At 45.2% G+C, this 20,225-nt stretch overlaps 1 protein-coding gene and 1 long non-coding RNA gene across 2 annotated transcripts in view; one reads left to right on the top strand and one right to left on the bottom strand.

Annotated features, from left to right (window-relative positions):
* RECQL5 (RecQ like helicase 5) overlaps window positions 1–20,225 on the top strand; it is a 461,944-nt gene that overhangs the window by 196,148 nt on the left and 245,571 nt on the right. The window lies entirely within an intron of this gene.
* Window positions 1–20,225, bottom strand: part of LOC138246015 (uncharacterized) — a 56,540-nt gene that overhangs the window by 15,993 nt on the left and 20,322 nt on the right. The window contains exons 2-3 of the long non-coding RNA XR_011194207.1: window positions 17,088–17,247; window positions 7,765–12,430 (exon numbers count right to left, since the gene is read on the bottom strand). This is a non-coding gene — a long non-coding RNA (uncharacterized lncRNA). The remainder of the gene's footprint in view (window positions 1–7,764; window positions 12,431–17,087; window positions 17,248–20,225) is intronic.

The following is a 20,225-nucleotide window of genomic DNA, read 5'->3' as shown; positions in this document are numbered from 1 at the left end:
GGGAAGTGACTTGCCCTCCTCTCATTATAATGATGACTATGAGGCAATGGGGGGTGTATTCTATGGTGTGGTTGTGCGCCCTCACCATGTAAAAGACTTACCAACCCCTTTAGGACAAGTAGGTTTTGTTTGTAACACCTTTAGCTCAACCTTGGGTAGCGGTGGCTCTGAGCAGTCAAGCTTACACAAGGGAACAAGTGTTTACCCAGCGCCAAAATAACTGAAGAAGAAATACACGAGACACTCAATAAATCTTACACCAATTTATAAAAATAGACTGTACTTTTATATATTTGTTGACACCAAAATGAAGAAGATACACCAGAGGGTTCCAGAGATAGACTTTAAAACGTATAATAAATATGCACTTTTTCACTCGACCGCAAACAAGCATTGGCAAATTCAACAAATTTGAAAGTAACTTTTACAGGAAAAACTGAGGTAAATACTAATGTGGTTACTTCCAGTTATATAGATTACCAACTCTGGCAGGGGGCCAGTCCAGGGGACTAGCAAGGTCCACAGAAATGGTTACCTCAAAGGACGAAGCAGTCTTAGTGAGTCCAGGCACTTTTATCTCTTTGCCTTAGGGTTCTATAGAAATGGTCCTGATGCAAGGGATACAGGATGCTGAAAATCCTCAATGAGGCAATGGATGCGGTGCAGTCAACAGGGGTCTTTTTGTGGCTACTCCTCGGTCCACATGCGGGGTGATGTGGCCTGCCACAATGCTCGATGTTCCTCAAAGGCCTCTCGATCCTGGTAGGAGTCCAGTCGCCACTGGGCTATCAGTCGGCAGCTATCACGGTTACAGCCTGATCCTTTCCTGGGTGACAATTCGTCTTCTGGGTGACCAAACTACACTCCATTGACTCTCCGCGGACCAGCAGCCTGGGGTGAAACTTTGAGCATTGGGTCCTGGTCTCTGGTGCGGAACAGTGGCGATGTAAAGATCTTGGCTGCCAACTTGCCCCAGTATGCTTCTGGATCTGTTGTGGCACTGTGCTGCGAACAGAAGCTCAGCCAACTGACCCTTGGTGTCTCTTGCTTTGGCTTGACTCTGGAGATGTCTTCTGCATGAGCAAAACACAGTGGCACAGTCCCTTCTCATTTGTTAGCCTCTAGGTTCAGCAGGTGCAGTCCACATCAGTGTAGTCTCTCCTCACTGGATCGTTGGTGCATCAGGGCAGTATTTCTTCAGTCCTTCTTCCAGTTCAGTCAAGATCTGAGTTTTGGGTACCAGGGATGGCCTTTTTATACTTCGAAAATGCCCTCAGGGTAGGATGGGGTTTGTGGCCAATGGGCTACCGGGTTCTCTCCCTCCTGATGACGACTACCTGTAAAGTTTGGCATACGTCCATTCCAGTTTGCACCAGTCTGCCCATTCTCAAGATGGCATAGCCCCTCCCTTGGCGTACAGAGCTCTCTAGCCCAACCCCGAGGTGTGGCTATCATGGGGACTATGTGCCCCTTGGAAACTGGTTTAGCAGCTGGTTTCTCCTCTCCTGCCCAAGTGCTAGCCTGTCTACTTACATAGTGGGGCAGTCCTTCTCCCAAGTGTTCCCCATTTGCTGTTTAAAGGTGGATTCTCATTTGAAGCTCATATTTTGGGCCAAAAGCCATGTGGCTTCCTGCCAGGGAAAAGTAACACCTCTCTCCTGCGCAGGCTGCTATTGTCATCTTTCCTGGGAGTCATTTGCATATCTCCCCAGGAGGGCAGAAAACTGTCTCCCATGTGTAGCCGTAGACATGCACAGGGGATTTAGGGCGACAAAGTCCACACTGCTACCAGGTACATTACTTTTGACTTGAGCACCAAGTTGGGATTAATGTAACAAGTTACAGGATCCACTTTGGTCATTTCAGTCAGACATTAGCAGGACTGTTGTGGCAGCCTGTAACTCTGCACTCGCTAATCGGGCTGCTAGTCCTTTCCACAGTAAAAACGATTGCGGCTTTTTACTGTTGGAGCATGTGTTAGACACATGTTCAGCTTTTTATTATACAGCACCCTACCTTTGGCCTTGGTAGGCCTACCTTAGGGCTGACTTACATATATTAAAAGGGAGGACTTGGCTTTGCTATGGCTCTAAATGGCAAAATCTAGTTGGTGATCTAGAAACTGCTCTTCCAGTCTGCAGTGGCAGACTAGGAGCCGTGTTTTACCTTGGCATACTCAGGGTGGCACCTAGTGCTGCAGTTCCTGGAGTGACACACTAATTTACAGGCTCAGGGTACCTGGGGTAGCATATACTAGGGACCAACAAGTAAGTTAGCCTATGCCAACTGGATATAGGCTAATCAAACATACTCAATTTTAAGGTCCAGGCACAGGCAGCAGCGTCTGATTAGCAGGCCTCAGGGCACTTTTTGAGTCGAAAAAGCAGTATTGTTAATCTAGAAACCTGAGTGTGACATATAAAATGAGGCATTTGCTTACAATGATGACTAGTACTGAACATCAGTGGACTTGATAACTTCCTCTGTGACAGAACTTAACTTGCCAAATGAACCACAAATGGAAGACTGTGCCTCATTTGACGTGGTGGTTCAGAACATAACCGAGTAACTAGAATTACAGCTATCCTCCGTTGAGACTAAAACAAATGTGGTGCCAGAAATTCTTCAGCAGGGGCCAGCAACGCTTAGTCCCTGCTCCCATTTAATGATGCCCTCAGAGATACTCTTATGGCTAGTTGGTCAAAACCATGTTCTTCCGGCATGTTAGTCAGCAGGTGGGCAGTGCTCAGTGATACGGGTTTTCTCCCCAAGCACCCTACGCTGGAGAGAGTCACTGTAGAGGCCTCGACCAGTAAGATGTACCATAATTGATTTCCAACTAATGCTGAAGATAGAGAATCCCAAATGAATGGTGTCTTTGACAAACAAATGTTTTCTTCTTCCAGCATGGTGCTGCGATCTAGTAATTGCAGTCTGTTTATTCGGCCGATGGCGCATGGATTTTAGGACCCCTCTGGCTCAGATGGTACTTGATTGGCATGCCTTGGCCAAGTGTATTATCTGCACCCATTGGGATACAATGGACTGCCTTGGCAGGGTAGTTGGTACCAGTGTTGTCCTTTGTATTTTTTTGACATACCTGGATGATGTCCACTGGAATCTCCATCGATGTACCGGTATCTCTGATGTATATTCCCTTTGATGGATCTCGCCTCTTCCGAAAGAAGTTGGATGCCACTGTGGAACTCTTTTTATAGACAGTAGAGCAACAGGACATTCCTTAAGGCTGTTGACCTCCTGCAAAGAAATTTCTGAACCATTTCTGGAAATTTAGGGGCTATTTCAGAGGTTTGGCATATAGACAGACAGCCTTCCCTGCTAGTTGTGCTGCTGCCTTTGTGCAGAAGTACAAATTCAAAATCCTCACATAGACTCTGATGCTTGAGAGTGGATTGTGTCCTTGGACTTACAGGACTCGTATTTTCTTATACCTGTCCTGGAGTCCCACAGGCATCACCTGCGATTCACTGTGAGCCTTTAGCATTTTCAGTTTGCTGTGCCTCCAGGGAGTACCTGGCCTGGCAGATCAGGCTGGACTGTTTCTACTGGAGCAGGGTCAAGACTGACTTGCATATGTCAGGGCCCAAACTGAGGTGGCATGATGAGCAAAAGAATTATGTGCTGGAATGCCACCACGAGCATTAGCCAGTGGTTAGACTTATTGCAAGCGTTCCTTCCATCACCTTTTTTATGTTTGATAGATTGTCTAGCCACCACGTTAGTTCTGCAACAGCATCCTCATCTAGGGTAATAATTTCTGTGTGGGAAAGGGCTTGACAGTAGTTATAAAATGATGACAACGTGAAATTGAAGTGTACCTAGGAAAATTCCTTGACTAGATGAAGCCAGAAACCCTGCTGCTCAGGCTGATAATCAGAGATATATGCGGCAAAGACAGTTTGTTCTTTAACTCTTTTTCGATATTTGATGTTTTGTTTTGTTGCAGTAAGATTGTTTCCTGGAACCAGAAATCCAGGAACTTCATTGCTTGTCATGATTACAAATTTTCCCAGTTTATTACAAACCCCAGAGACAGATGGTAAAGTGTTGCTGTATGGATCTTAATTTTGCAGGAAGCTTCCTCTTAAGCTGTGAATTGGCAAGGCAAGATCCGTTGGCTCCAAGGGAAGATGCATATAATATAACATTAAGGATCTGATCAGAGGCAAAACGGGGGAAATGTGAGTTGTTATATTTAAGTTGTAACTCGGCGTGGAGTACAGATACAATGCGTTCTTCAGATCCATTCATGTCATCCCGTATCCCAGAAACAGGGTGCCCCGGGATGAATATTTTCTCTGTTTAAAATCTTTCTTCAGAACAAATGAGGTGAGCTCCTTCAAGCTGATTTGGATTCAGGATGATGTTTTTGTTACTTTTTCTCACTAGGACAATGTTGCTTACGAAACCAGTGTCATGAATAATACAAAGCTAAAGAATTCATTTTTGAGACTCTCAAACTTACTTTTACTATGATCTAGCAGAAGGCAAGATTTTTAGAGCTACATTACTAAAAAAAATCTTTTAGCATCAACTACTGAGGTTTTTGGCCTAATCGTTGTTTGACTAACTCATCATACGCTTCTGAGGTGCAGTCATTACATTTGAAAGGACCATTTGATGCTTTATCCATAACCATTTGAAGCCCCTTTCGTATTTGGTTAAAGAACACACAGCCTGGATACATGAATCATGAAACCTGGCAGCGATATTCTAGATGAAGGATGAAATCTGCTTAGTTGTGAATAGCAGCCTTTAGGACAATTTCTTTACCTTCTTATCTTTGAAAGAACACAAGGTAAAGATTCCCTCTTAAGGGACGTCTGGATTTTATATATGGAGGCAAAAGCAGTTCAAATGTAGCAATTCCTTACAGTCTTGTCTTCGAAGACCATCTCCTGGGTGTCTGCACCACCTCTGTGGAGGCCTACTCACTTATTTTGTTATCAGTCGTGATCAAAAGCTGTTTCTCCTTTCAAAGGAAATGGCTGAATTTCAGTGGTTGCCTGGAGGTAATCTGCCCGCCTTATTCTGACAATCTAGCCATGTCTAGTGGAGGCATGGAGTGGTCTCTCTCCCATTCCGACACTGGTTGTGTAACTCGTGTTGGTACTATCATGTCCTATCCATTAGTGGCTTCGGGCGGTCCAGCTCTCAATTCCTACACTGGCTCCATAGCCCTGGTGACATGAGATTGTCTGTCTCCTTATTCTGACACTGGGTGTGTTGCTAGGTTGGATAGTGTGTCCTGGCTGGTGGTGGCATGGTGCAGTTGCTGTAGGATCTCACGTGCTACTGAGAGAAGATTGCATGCAGCCAACCACAGGGAGGCGTGGGTGGAGGGAAGGAGGGAGGTGTATGTGTATATTTTGTAAACATTTTTTATAAGAGTTCAAAGTAGCATTTACAATTTCACGTTCATGTGCGGTTTATAGGCCCTTTTCACGGCTTTTATTTTAGGTCTTTTAGGCTTGTTTGTTTCAAATGCTTCTGTTTGGTTGTTTTGATGGGAACTGCTATTTACACAAGCAGTGTTACGTGCATGTGAACATTCGTACCTAGTAATTAAGGTCCACATGGTACTTTGAAGTTCTTGAAGTCTGTGGTTATAATGCGGATTGTCCCAAGAAATTAGAGCTTCGTTCTCTTGTCAGTGGTCTGACAAAGAAAGCGTGGTTGTAGTTTCCAAGAAACCTCATTTTACGTCCTTCACTCCTTTTCAAGGCCTTTCTTCACTTCCTCCGTACCACAGAGCTTCGATGGTGCAAAGAATGCAATTTATTTGATAATGCTTTATTGCCCTGCCCAAAAGAAGACCGTTTTCAAGGCTATCCTATAAATATTGCTTTTATACACATGAGGTTGCATATGCATTAAAATTAGTATCTGCTAATTTTTTATAATCAGATCTTATGGACCTTTTATGGTCTTGTCGGGGTCATTGATTTCCATTTGAAAGTCTTGTTACGTGCAGCCATCTATTCTTTCCCCTTTCTGCCATTTAACAGTTTTCACCTACCCGATTTGTATATTTTCTTAATCACGGTTTTGTTGGGGTTGTCTTTAACTTCTCTAGATCTTGTTTTTCTGCCATTCCTCATATTTATCGGTCACACAGGGGAAATAGCCCATTGAATAATGCAATCAAAAAGTGGGCTCGTGCAGTATTTTTTATTGCTTAATTTGTTTGCAGTTGTTTTCTTGCAAGGCTCGTGGCCTACATGAAGCTAACAGAAGTACTGGAAATGTTGCAAAGGTAGGCTTGGTGTGTGGTTTCTTCAAGGATCTCATTTCTGCAGTGAAAATTCTTTTTACTGTTTAATATTTTTGGCAAACCATGCTTTATTTAGGGGCCATACACTATAGTATCCTTCTAGGAGGATGTCTAGCCCTTCTTGCATGGGTGATATACATACTAAATCATCAGCCTAAGGGAGAGTTCAGTTTTAGGTCTGGCTTTAGCGAATGTCTTTTGATTTTACTCAAATAATACATGTAATGTACTCACTTATGTTGATTTTTAGCCAACCTTCTTCATCTATTGGTATGGTACCGTGTTTGTTTTTATTCCGCCTAATACAACATAGGACAGTAGGACACGCAACTCCAGCCATTGAATAACTTTACCTTGAGTAACAGCATTCTGCTGTTTCACAAGAAGCACATCCTTACACAAATTAGTTCTTTTCAATGCCAGGCACCTCTGTGGCAGTGTATGTTTATGTTTATTGAGACCAAAATTATTTTTTGCTTTTAGCCAACTTTATTTATATTTATGATAGCACAGCAGCTCCTTAAACAATAAAGATCCACGAAAACTTTGTCAAGTCAAAACAAGTCTTGACGAAGCCATTAGCTAGCAGCCAGTGCCATATCTCTTGGTTTTGCCCAGTGGTCTCCAGTCAGTTGATCACGAGCTACTGGTAACTCACTGACACCTTGTGAGTAGCTTGCGACCCCAACATCCATTTTAGTGTCTTTTATTGCCCGGCATCAAAAGTAACTAAGGCCTGCCTTATTGTTGTGTTCATTTGAGGCCTTTTGTAGTGCTTGCCTACCCTCACCCAAAACAGCTGCTCACACTGCCTGAGCTGAGCTTAAATGAGGATGGGCGAGGTGGAGAGGGTTATGTCAGTGCAAAAAGACAGGCACAAGCAATATTAAATTGCTCATCAGCAACAGTGGCGCTTCAGTCCTGCATGGCCGGAGCAGCAGCCTTTACCCCGGAGCCTTATTATAAGGCTCAGGACTCTGATTGGGTGTGTTGTTTTAGCAGCACACCACAGGACAGGTGGTGTGGTGCTTGGCACCTTGGGCTGAAGAGCACTAGCGATGTTAAGCCCGGGACTGGCATAAGGTTCCTGACATCTATTTTTGGCCAACTTGCGAGAGGTACTTTATTTAAAAAAAAAAAAATAATTTTTAAATCCACTTGAATGGCTTTTATTGGTAAAATGGGAGAAATATAAAATATGAGAGATACTTAACTTTTTTTTTTTTTTAAAGTCTGTGAATAGCTGCTTTAATTTAACATGAAATGAAATTGTAAGTAAAACAGGCCGCCATGTAAAGAAATGGACATGAAAAAGGAATTTCCAGGTTGCTGTGCCCTACTGTTTCAACTGCATGTCTCCATTCTCTATTGGACTGCTCCCCTCATCGAGCACTGCTAAGTGCACAATCTGCACCCCAGGTTTGAAATGCTTCTGTTGAGTGCCCTCTATGCTGGTAGACCTCACTTACCTGCAGTCATTCCCCGTGATATACAAGAACCAGTTCGAATTTCAGCAGAAGCCACGTTGCCTGTCATCCTTACGCGGTCCATAACATGTGTTCTGCCTGTAACCAGAACACCTGTCATTCAAGCACCTGGATGTGTCGCTCAAGTGAATAATCATGCGGTTATACGTTTCAACAATGTGTATTCTCAGACATTTTTATTCCAACATCCACGAAGTTTTCGAAAAACGTGGCATTTGGGAACCTGTCTCTGTTTTAGAATGCAGTTTCATTTGATGGATCATACTGTGGCATTAATATCGGCGTTTGATTTTGAAACCAACCATGTAGGGCGTAATCTCTGCAAGAGCGGGCGTATAAGGTGGCTCTCAATGGCAGGATATATGAAGCATGTCAGTAAGGGGGCAGCTGCAACTCCCTTGGCGGGTCAGAAAGAAAGCTTAGCGCAGCCCTGTCTTGAAGGCACTGTATACAAAAAGCCAGCAACACCTCCTCCTGCACCATGATGCTCATTGTACCTTGCTGTTGTAGCTACAACACCGAATAGCAAAGCCTGATATACCGCAGTGCCAAATTGTGTTGTGCTTTATGCTACAGTTTTATAACTGTGCCATCCAAATCGTAGCACTCTTTAAAAAGCAGTCTGCTGCCCAGACCAGTGCACAGCGTACAGCAGAGTTGCCATTCCTCCATCTGGACGGCAACCCACATTGCTTCTCTTGGAATAATGCACAAGTTGCTTGGCCTTTAGTAGCTCATGATGATTTTCACTGATAAAGTTGCTCTCACTAAAGAAAAGGTTGGAGACCCCTGATATGGCTGATCTTCCTGAACACTTAGATCATGAAGATGGCTTAGCACTGAAATTGGATGACGTAAGAGCAAGCAATCTAGCATATATTAACGCTTCACAATTTTATCAATGACTGAAGAATATAATACATTAAATAGCTTAACAATAAACAGCTTGAAAACTCAGATCATTGCTTTAGCTGTCAAAAACCTTATTTCCAGTGGTAAATTGATTTCTATAATTTTAGACCGTTCAACTAGCTACCTGGGTTTGGGTCTAACTGTAGATAACAAATTAAACTGGAATTAGGATTCTCCTTTTTAGTGTCTTTCGTGAACTTTAACTAGTGATTTACCTTTTGTAGTTATTCAAAATCTGATCATGATGCTTTAAGATTATTCATTTTTTAACAAATGTTACTATTAAATCATGACAAGCATTTGCTTGTGAAAAACAGCATTAATTCCATAATTTGTGAACATGTATATTTTGATGCTATTGCCAATCTGTCATTGCTTGCACGGAAGCAGATTTTAAAATCCACCATAAAAAATAAGTCTCTCAATGGGCCTTAGCTTAGGTCCATCTCTGTGCTACAAGCATTTTAACTATACCTAACATATGTACACTAGAAAAAGCAGACTTTTCTTGACACTAACTTGACAGTTAAGGTAAAAAAATGACTTCTTACATTTCATATGTTTTAATTCTCAATTCTTCAGTTTGACTGCTTTTAGAGGAAGCATGGGAATAAGGTTAGCGTGTGTCGCTTGTGTAAAGCCCATGCACAATCATTGAAAATATAATATGCATATGCCAGCGCTACTCAAGAAGAAAGCTGCTATGCCCAATAATCATCAACTCTGGATGTAAATAGGACTATACGTGATACCACACTGTTGTGTTTTAGCTCTGAAATTACCGAATAGGGAGCTTTATGATTTTTTTCATTGACCGGCAGCTACCTGTCTGTCGACAGTTGCATATGAATTTGTTGATGATGATTGATTTTATATCTGTACTAATTTTGGATATTTTGTTACATTGTGATGTATATCTTAGCCGATACGGTCCTATAGAATGTGTTTATTGTATGATTTTACCTGTACTCTAAAGAAATTATCTACCTATAAAAACCTTTTTCTTTTCTTTCCACACTGAGTGTGCATGTTTTCCAGCTCCCTCCCTCGTTTGCTACTTCCTACCCGGACACCAAATTTGCTCTGTGTTGATCCTTCATCCCTCCTCCAAGCTCATCCACTACTATCCTCATCCTGGCTTTTTTTTTTTGGCCTCCCTCCTGAACCAGCTTCAAGCACTTGTGTTGCTCCCTCCTCCTCCTCTTTCTCTCTCTCTCCCTGTTGCTTCCCTACAATATGCTATCCCCGCGCTTTCATTGCTTCCTGAGCTCCTTTGTAATCTGTTGCATTGTTTTGATTTTAATTTGTTTTGGAGGGCCTGGTTACTGCCATTTGCTGCCAGGCTGCTCTACAGTGGACAAATTGCTTTTGCGCAACTGAAATATATATATTTTTTTATTTCTGAATCCATATGGCGCCCTCCATCTTGGATTGCTAAACAAAAAAAATGGTGCCTGCATCATTCCCTAGGTGTGAGCATGCGTGGTGATTCATGGCAGCACATATATTATCACATGTGCACACGCCTAAGGAATGACAGTCACCAGCAGTGACCACCACATTGTGCCTTTTTTCTTTTTTTTTCTACTAACACTACAGCGTCACCCAAAAGCATTGGCAAATCCAATATTTCAAAAAGGCAAAATCTATTGGCTTAGCCAATGTTTGTCTCTATTTCATCGGTGTAAGTGCATTTGAAACAAGCACTGGCAATGTCTTTAGGATTGGCTCACATGGGAGTCCTTATTACAGCATTAAAAAAGCCTGCTGCAGAGAAAAAACAAAACAGAAAATGGTTTATTTCTGCATACAGTGCATCCATGAGATAAAAAAAATCAATATATAATGGTTTTTAGGAGGAAAATAGTTTGTCATACGTTGAAAAGCATCCATTCCAAAGGAGGTGGAATGATGTATCAAACAGCATGAAGTGAGAGTGCCATACTACTGCGGACCGAGCCAAAGCCCACTCTGTGTATATTTTAATGAATTATTAAAAGGTATGCAGACAGCCGCACGGTCAAACACAGACCTAAAATCTCTGTAGACTGCTGTAAAGTCAGAGGATCACATCATTTGCAAAGCCAGTAGGCATTGCCTATGGGAGATATCTGCTTTGGCAAAGTTTTGTAGCCAAGCTGTAGAGCAGCAGGGATGCTTTGCAGTGCGGATAAAACTAATTTGAAAAAGCGTTATGACACAACCAGGGTTCATTTTTTTTTTTTTTTTAAGTGCATCAGCGTTTAATGCATCTTAGTAGTTTTTTATTAATATTTTTAGCCATGTTACACCGCAGCCACGCTGCTATACAGCATGGCTACAATTTTTTGCCAAAGTCAGCAAGGCGTATGCTGTACAGCATGAACAAAAGGCAATGGCAGAGCCAACAGTCTCAAAGGTGAGACCTATTGTTTTTGCCAATGCTTGTTAGGTCTCAGCACAACACCCCTGTGATTCTAAGCAAATCAGTTAATCTCCCCATGTGTGAAAAAAAAAAAAGATATCTGCCTAAAAAAACCTAGCAGATAAAGAATGGAAGTGTTTGACTTAGTTAAAATAGACTTGGAAGCAGACAACATCTGTTGTCACAAGAAAGGCCGATAACATCTGTTGTCACAAATAAACTTCCACCCGAAGAAGATAAGGGCTTCTTTGAAGTGTGTGTAGCATAGTTACAAATGGCAGGAGATTCAACAAGGACAAACGGGGAAGAAGAAAAAATAAAAGTAGTGCCTCAGTCGCAACATGATCAGCAGAAGAACAACAGTCAAGTTGAACTAATTAGTACCTGGTCCATGCTCCAGCCCAAAAGAAGCGAAGCCAGCATGTTCTGTTTAATTAGAAGGCAGCCAATAAGAGTGACAGTGAAGCCAGCGACTGTTAAGCAATGGCGGGCTGCGAGCCCCTCGTTGTTTTACAGTATCCCTCGCAAGTGAGAGAGAGAGCCAGTGCTGTTGCAGGCGCAAGACCTAAAAAGGGACCCAAGTACAAAAAAGACGAGTGGAGCTGCGGCCAGTCCTAGTGCAGTATGTGTTTAAGTTCCTGGAACACTCTACAGTAATAGTCCTGGTCTCTTCTGAATTATGAACATTAAACATAGTTACATTTATTTAAATGTGTTACAAACACTATTTACACAGCGCTCTATAGATGATATTCCAGTGCTATCCAATAAATTCATGAAAATGTTCGCACAAACACGCAATATTCCTGTACAGGTGGGACAATGCATAAAAACAAAAGTAAAATGAGAAGTAGAGGCGTTCTCGCTTTGGTGGCCTTTAGCACATTGTGATGCTTGCTAGTGGCTTTGCAACAACAGCCTGCCTCACTGCAGGCGCTGATTTGCGTTGGAGTTCATGCTGCACAATAGCAAGTAAGAGATGAATCTTTAGGGCCCAAGAGGGGGCATCTCAAGAGCCAGACTGGTCCCTGGTGCAGACGAGCAGCACTGTGAAGGCTTCTCAGGGTGGGGCTCGTAGTGTGCGCTACAGGGCACCCATCCTGGAGCAATGAAGCTAGCTTTGCACCTGCATTGTTGTGAACTGAGGCAAACTCTGAGGTAATTGCAGGTTTATTGAACTTTGGAGCTATGTGGTCAGTTGCAGTCTTGTCGTGCTGCGGCTTCCTGGTAAAATTCACCCCTCTGGCCGGACCTGGATCACCCTCCGCTGCTTTCTATCACCGGAGCAACAGCAATGGCAACAGGCGATGAACATAAACAGCAGCACAACCACTGTAGAGAGAGGGGGGAGAGAGCAAGCACATTAGAAGCGGCATGTAGGTGGGACAGTCTCAGCTCTGGCAAGGTTGTGATTAATGTACTATTGGCAGGAGAGCCTCGGAGAGCAGGCAGGGAATAGGCTAATGGCTGCAGGCAGGAGGGCATGAGAATTATTGAGTTAAAGGCAGGAATCAGTCACAGCACAGGTAAGGTATTGGTTAATGTGCAAGATTGAAAGGAGCTCTAGAGTCCAGGCAGTTGAGGGATTGCTGGTCTTCCGGACACAGGCAGATTAGAGTTAACGTGCTGTAGGCAGGAGGGAGCACTCGGGTGCACAGTTTAGCTTGAGGCTGAGCCTCGGAGGCTGGAGACAGCTAGTGGCCTGTCTAAGGCCTGCGTCCTCGTTGCCGGTGACTGCATTGTTTAGATCTGCTGTAATGATGTTTAGTTTTGGCTGATAGTATTGGTACATCTGCCTAGTTTATTTGCTCCAATGCAGCCTTGATGTGCCCACCATATTTGGATTGTTGATACTCCTTGGCCACCAACTTTCTGCGTAACTGCCAAACCAGAAATGCGTTTCACCATTGGCTTATGAGTGAGGCCTGCGATTTTGATTATTAATTGGTTTGAAGTTAAGAATCATTTAACAGGGGTGTAAAATTGGGTGATGACCCCTTTAGGACCCAATTGTTGGCTGCAATTGTGAGGACCCATGTCTGCTATACAAGACGCTACATAGTATGACACTACAACGGACAACAGGGACGTGTGATTGGCATGGGGGCTCAAAAAACGATGCCCTTTGCTTTGGAAAAAAACACTGATGCAAAGTAGCTTCTTTAGATTGATTCTCGCTACACATAGCACCGGACTGTAAGGGTGCAGGAGTGTCTAAATTGTACCAATAACTTTGTTTCATTGAAAACGCAGTTGCTTAGTGTTCTTTTCTTCCAACTAAGTTCACTGTTGACCAGTGATGAAACCTGCAAGCCCTTTTTTACATTTAGATGTAGACTAATGAACTAAGCGTAGTGAGGCAATGCTGAGGAGGGGGTTCTAGTTAGACTTACCATAGTTTGGAATTTGGATTACCTCCTCATACTCTTTATGCTTGTGGAAGTGTGATCAGGCGTCTTCTTCCCCTTGAAGAATGCAGTGAGGTGGTGAAGCTTCCACTTGCAGATTGTGTGGTGAAATGGAGGTGGGGGGCAGAAAGGAGCAAAGACTCTGCTCCCTTCTGCTCCCAGCAGTGTTGAGGGCTAGTGGGCAACCTCGCCTGAGGTTCTGGAGGCCTACACTGCAGAAATTTTCTTTTGACGTTCTGTATTCCCACCACTTGTCCTTCCTTCGCCTTGATACTCATTGCAGTACTCATCAAGTACTCATCAAGCTTGCTGTTATGGCAATCTATATGTCCAAAGGGGGAATATCGGTGGTAGATCACTACCTTGTGTCTACTACAGCGCCTGTGATTGCAGGTCTGACAGTTTAGTAGCTCTGACACTTTGAATAACTAATGAACCAAAATAGCCAATGAGGTGAATTTACTGCTGCATGAGTTCACATGACAAAAAACGCCCCCCTGATTACTTTTTATCACGAGTAAATGACAATAGATTATTCAAATGTAGTCAGTACTTGTCCTGTGTACCTGAATATATTGAATTCAATACATTACTCTAACATTACTTAAATGCCGCCTACTTGGAAACCACTACATTAGATCTTGTGCATACCTCTATCTCTTCAACTCTTCAGCACTCTCAAACCAAGGTTTAATTAGCGCCTCAGTTTCTATGCGCTTTCAGTTGCCGATGTGGGATTACAAGATGGAAGGTTTCTAGATATCCAGCTTGATAAAGGTTCTTGTTCCTAAGGATGAAATGTTGCATAGATGCATTGGATGAGGCCAGTTAGAGACCTTTTTATGAAACAAATCAGTTTCTGTCTTTTTAAAAGTATTTGAAGACCTGTTACCGGTCTTTTCACTCCTTCAAAACAAAATTGTTGCACATCCTTGCAGCAGTCATCTGGTGACAAAAAGTGAAACTTCTAAGTGGAAAGGTTTTGGAAATATCAGTTGATAAACTGTGGCTTGATGGGACAGCTGGTCTGATTAACATATCTCTGCAATCGATCTTATAGGTGAATTGTGGAGAAGTGTGGCTCAATGGTTAGAGCGGCAGACCCTGAAGCAGAGATCTGGCTCAAGACCAGGGTTCAAGTCCCGCTTCGGCAGGTCTTGGGCTCAATTCCCCTTGACCAGATAATTCTCGCCTCGGTGCCTAATCTAATTCATGGGTCCCACTCTGCAACTCTGGGCAATAGCTTGCTTAATCTCCACAACGGCCCCAACAGCGCTTGGATGCCTGGCTTCACCCTGGGGGTGCTCAGGAGTGGGCGCCTCACAGGGAAAAGCCAGGAGGGGTTCCATAGCGGTATGAGTACAGCGCCTTGAGACCCTAACGGGTGAGTAGTGCGCTATACAAGTGCTAATTTACATTTACATTTTATGCCATGCTAATGGCAGATTGTTACTGTCCACTAGCACGTATATGGTGCACAGAGTACGGAGATTATTGGAAACTAATGGAAAAGAATCCCAGAATTGTGAAACTGGTCTTGATGCCGAAAACGCGTTACAGTCTTTACGTTTCATATCACTGTTGATATAATGCAGGGTGGATCCAGTGCTCCTTCCTAAAACCGAGGAAGACATCCACAGTGTTCTCCTCAGCTATGAGAAGCTGTGGTCTTGTGCAGGGCCAGAGTGGGCTGACTCCTGGTTTCTTCAAGTCCCAACTGTATGGTTATGACTAGCATTGTCCGTAGACCTGGACTCACAGGAAACTATAAACCCTACAAATCTATGCTGTTTCCCAAAATGATATCGGAGTTCGAGGTTAACGTCTCAGGACGGATGCTCTAGAGCCGAAGTACTGCCCCCACAGCACAAATAGTGCTGTATTCTTGGAGAAGGGTTCCACAGTGCTCCCAAAGACATTTTAGTGTGGGTGCCACAGAGCAGTGAAGGTGTGATCCAGAATAAGGGAAGCACGTTTTTGGAGACTCCCCTGTGACCTGTGGTGCCGCCCATACTGATTTTTCAAGCTGTGCATACTATACAGTTATAGTGTAACAGTCCACCACGTTTTGTCTGCCTGCCTGCTCCTTCGTCAGAGGAAGAATTATCTGAGGCCTTTACCCAGGGAGGTGAATTGCACGTCATTATCTGCGGCTGGAGGTGGATTGCGCATCATTACCTATTGCTGCAGGGTAGTTGGCCAGGGAGTCGCACATCACCTGCGGCTGCAGGGCAGTTGGCCTGGGAAGTGGGGTGCACATCATTATCTGCGGCTGCAGGGCAGTTGGCCTGGGAAGTGGGCCTGGGAAGTGGGTTGCACATCATTATCTGCGGCTGCAGGGCAGTTGGCCTGGGAAGTGGGTTGTACATCATTATCTGCGGCTGCAGGGCAGTTGGCCTGGGAAGTGGGTTGCACATCATTATCTGCGGCTGCAGGGCAGTTGGCCTGGGAAGTGGGTTGCACATCATTATCTGCGGCTGCAGGGTAGTTGGCCTGGGAAGTGGGTTGCACATCATTATCTGCGGCTGCAGGGCAGTTGGCCTGGGAAGTGGGTTGCACATCATTATCTGCGGCTGCAGGGCAGTTGGCCTGGGAAGTGGGTTGTACATCATTATCTGCGGCTGCAGGGCAGTTGGCCTGGGAAGTGGGTTGCACATCATTATCTGCGGCTCAGGGCAGTTGGCCTGGGAAGTGGATTGTACATCATTATCTGCAGCTGCAGGGTAGTTGGCCAGGGCGTCACACATCATTATCTGGGGCTGCTGGGTGGTTGGCCAAGGAGGTGGATTGCACATAATCATCTGTGGCTGCAGGGTGGTTGGCCAGGGAGGTGGGTCGCATAGGGAGGAGGGTAGCACATCAGTATCTGAGACATCACGGTTGTTGGCCAGAGAGGTGGGTTGTACAGCATTTTCTGAGGCTGCATGGTGGGTATGTTTGTGTTGCTAATTGCCTCAAAGGTGAACGACTACTGACTGGAATTTATAGTTCACTGTTTCTTACTATACAGTTCCTGCAGACGTCACCTTCATACATAAAAAGTCCATCTACAATACTATGGCTGTAAGCTTGTGCATCAAGTGATCATTTTTTGATGTATCAGTGCTGTGGAGTACTGCAGGCTGATGCGGCGCAGGGGACGCCCACCTTTTAGGGGCCATCGTTAAGTTCACGGACCATGAATGCCATGGGTCCCTCTCCACATTCCGCAGGGGGACACCATCATATTGTGTTATGCTACGTGTCAGTGCCTCGATTCGTTCAATCTTATATTATGTACATTCAGGGCCGGGTGATGTGGTTTATGTATATTGATAGCATCTATAAGTGTCTGATGCATGACCTATGGCATGGCTGCAGTAAAATGCTGTGTGCGTGTGTCAGTATTATTTATCATTTAAACTGTCTTAGTAGCTGTTGTATACCGTAAAAGATGATGTAATCCATGCAAGATAATTTTCTACTATTATTACAAAATAATCCCAACGCCGGACCCGATGTGTTTGAGGACTGGCCTGCTCTGAGCGCATTTCTGTGAAGCATTCAGTCCTAAGTGTGGACGCGGCTCGCTCCCTACTTACCAATGAAGAGGAGCATGAGGCTGAAGAACACAACCTCCGTGACGTCCGCCTTGGGCAGGCTCTGCAGCTTCACCCAGAGCAGTTGGAAAGAGGTTTGAAGTTCCTGTACCACTCCAGACGACGACATGACTGTTTTCTGAGCTCTTTGCTTGGTGCTGGCCTGAAAGAGAGGGGCGATGGGCAGTGTTTAGTTTTGGAATCTGTGGAGATGTGAGCGAACCCATGACTCTTTACCAATTCATGATATGAGGACTACCTCTCTTAGATGCCATTGCTTGAATATTACCCCCACTTAAATCTCTCAAATGAAACTGGGGGCCCAAAACTCACCGTCCGACATAGCTAGAATACTGTTGAGCGATTAGCACCTGGGCTTTGCCAATAGACAATGTGATTTGTGTTGGTCAGCTCCCAAGTGCTCTGCTGGCTGTCGACCACCAGTCTGTGTGAAGCCCTCCCCCACATCCCGTGTCAACAATGCTGCATTCCAAGCTGCAGGATCCATGTTCCATGGTTGCCAAGCACTGTGTTCCCAAGGTGTCCTCACAGTCGGGCTGGCAAGCCAGCTGCTGGAGCTCAGCACCACCAGGTCAGGCTGGCATGCAACTCCACCACTGCCATCCCTTATCAAGCTCCGTGGAGAAAGCCATAAGACACTGCATGCTTGCTCGCTCCTATTTCCAGGGAGTGTAACTGAAAACGTAAGCCCAGCCATTACCATGAATCCGAGCAACCCACCCCTCTTCTACTTCAAGCCCTTCGACATTGATATGGAACCATATGTCCCAGCTCCCAAAAACCTGCAAGTGCCATCTGCAGGACCAGCACAGTCACGTCTCTTTGTGGCGAAAAGCAACCCAGAAAATGTGCACACTGTCTACCGTGACCCCAACTGCTTCCAGCCAAGGGTGTGCCATCAGACACCTCTTTATTTCACTCAAAACATCCAGGAGTCTCACAACAGTGACTTCAGGGGACCAGAGAGCCACACCGCTACCGACCAGACTCGACTACCTCTTGTGTATGTACGGAGCACTGCTGAAGACCGTCGAGAATTGCCCACTAATCAAGAAAATCCCCGCTCAGAAGCACAACAGCACCTGCCTTGCATTTTCATCAGATCCAACCCTGAGACAAGTAACTCCCCCCACCCGAGCCCACCAGATCTACAACCCTCAAGTCAGTACCAAGCTCCTCCACTCTCTGTCCGAAACAATCTCAACTATCCTAACTTTCAGTATCCATGTTCGGAGGGCCCTCAAAGCACAATGCCTGCTCATCATCCCCCTTATGTGTATGTCCGGTCCCCAACGGGGGATCACAGGAAGCCTCCCCATACTGGTGAAAGATCTCATGCCTTCTTTCCAAGTCCTCCACCTCCAGTTCCTCTTCGCCGCTGTCCTGCAGAGCACAAGGAGCAGACACAACCTGGGATCCGACCACAAGGCAGCATGGGGCGACAACAGCCCCGTTTCTTTTGGGTTAGACCTATCCCTGAGCCCCTGAATGACTTGTATTCAAACTCTGAGCCTGTCAATACCCTGATGCAACACCAGTCCTTCCAGAGTAGAACCCCCCTTACTCCCCATATGCTCAACAGACCCGGGGCAACACAGAACACAGCCCAGCAAGCACAGTCTTATTTTTGGATAAGGTCTGGTCCTAGTGAACCGCATCAACGCATTGCTAGCCCAGAGATGCATAGTGGACCCGAGCAACAGAAACCCACCTATGTATGGATCAGAAACTCCCCTAGGCCTTGCAACAAAATGTACACGGACATAGAAAGGCCACAGACAGCAGGCGAATACCAACCACCAGTGTCTATCAGAGGCAGCCCAGGTTTCCAAAAGAACTGCCAGAGTCCCGAGGTCCAGCCACCTATCATGGATCCCCCACCTTCCTTTATATTGATACGGAACACCCCTGAGCATCTGTCCAATAACAACCGTACAGTAGGGAGCATCTCAGAGACCGGACGGAGTCCATCTCCTCTGGTATCCAGCAACATCACTCAGAACAACAAAACCTCACCTAGCACAGAGAGCTTGAAGTTCGAACTGCAAAAGCAGATGCCTCATCCCCCACCAAAAACTTCTCTCCACTCTTTTGCAGGTGGCAAGAGTGCTGTCAAGTTGCTGCCCGGGCAGGCCTCCAGAAGTATCCTTGAAGGTCAGACCAAGTGCCTCTCCAGACATCCTGAATTCCATGATTCAAAGCCACCACTGTATTTCTTTATTAGAAACATGTCTGAAGTGACTGATCCTGAGCAATCACCACAGGCTCATGTCTTCAGTAGACCTGTCCGAGATGGTCAGGATGGGAACAACATCGGTCCCCTAGGCTGTCAGACTGTGATTGAAGGACAGCTACCATTTGTGAGGCCTTTACCAGAGGGAGAAACCTACTGCAGACTAGAGAGACTATACACCATCATGCAAGAGCCACTCACCACCATTGATAAAAGTGAGAGACCAGCTACTGCCGGTCAGACCCAAGTCCAAGGTAATCCATTCAAGGCAGTCTCTCCCTGTGAACTTGACAATTACCATGAGAGTTTACAGGAACTGGAAAAAACCCTTCCAGCTCAGGCGATACGATCTCCTGCTTTGCAGAGCCTTCGGATGGGCCACCGTCTACCACCAGCACCTTTCAATACCTTTGAGTGCAAAGACAAATCTCTCCAAACTTCTGAGAGGCACCAGTCTTACCCTTTCTCAGATGCTGGGAAAAAGTTTTTGGACAGGCCTGTTTCTCGTTCTGAAGCTCTATCCATCTTAAAACAGGGTAGCCTCGGTTTTGATGGTGACAGCGCAGGACATCCGAGACCTCACTCCAAGCAGTCGATGTCTGGGCAGCATTCAGCTGTCTCTCTCCTCACAATAAGCTCCATGCAGAAGCAGGAGTGTGATCCTGGTTCCGACCTACAACAAGGGTCACCCCAACTGCGTGCTCCAAGATCCTCTCCTGCAAGCAGGGAGTCCCCTACTCTGGACAGTCCTCACACTGACATGCATCAGCAGCCACATTTCCTGTTTGATGCCTCTGTGAACAAGAACAACTCCAGCCCAAGTGCTGAGGGCCCCGCACTCCTAGAAGAGGAGCAAACACCCCACATGTTGGTCCAAAGCATTCTTG

This window comes from Pleurodeles waltl, chromosome 7 (genome assembly GCF_031143425.1).
Source record: "Pleurodeles waltl isolate 20211129_DDA chromosome 7, aPleWal1.hap1.20221129, whole genome shotgun sequence".
Taxonomy (NCBI): Eukaryota; Metazoa; Chordata; class Amphibia; order Caudata; family Salamandridae; genus Pleurodeles; species Pleurodeles waltl.
Note: the sequence above shows the minus strand (reverse complement) of the source record. Positions and strands in the feature narration are given on the sequence as shown.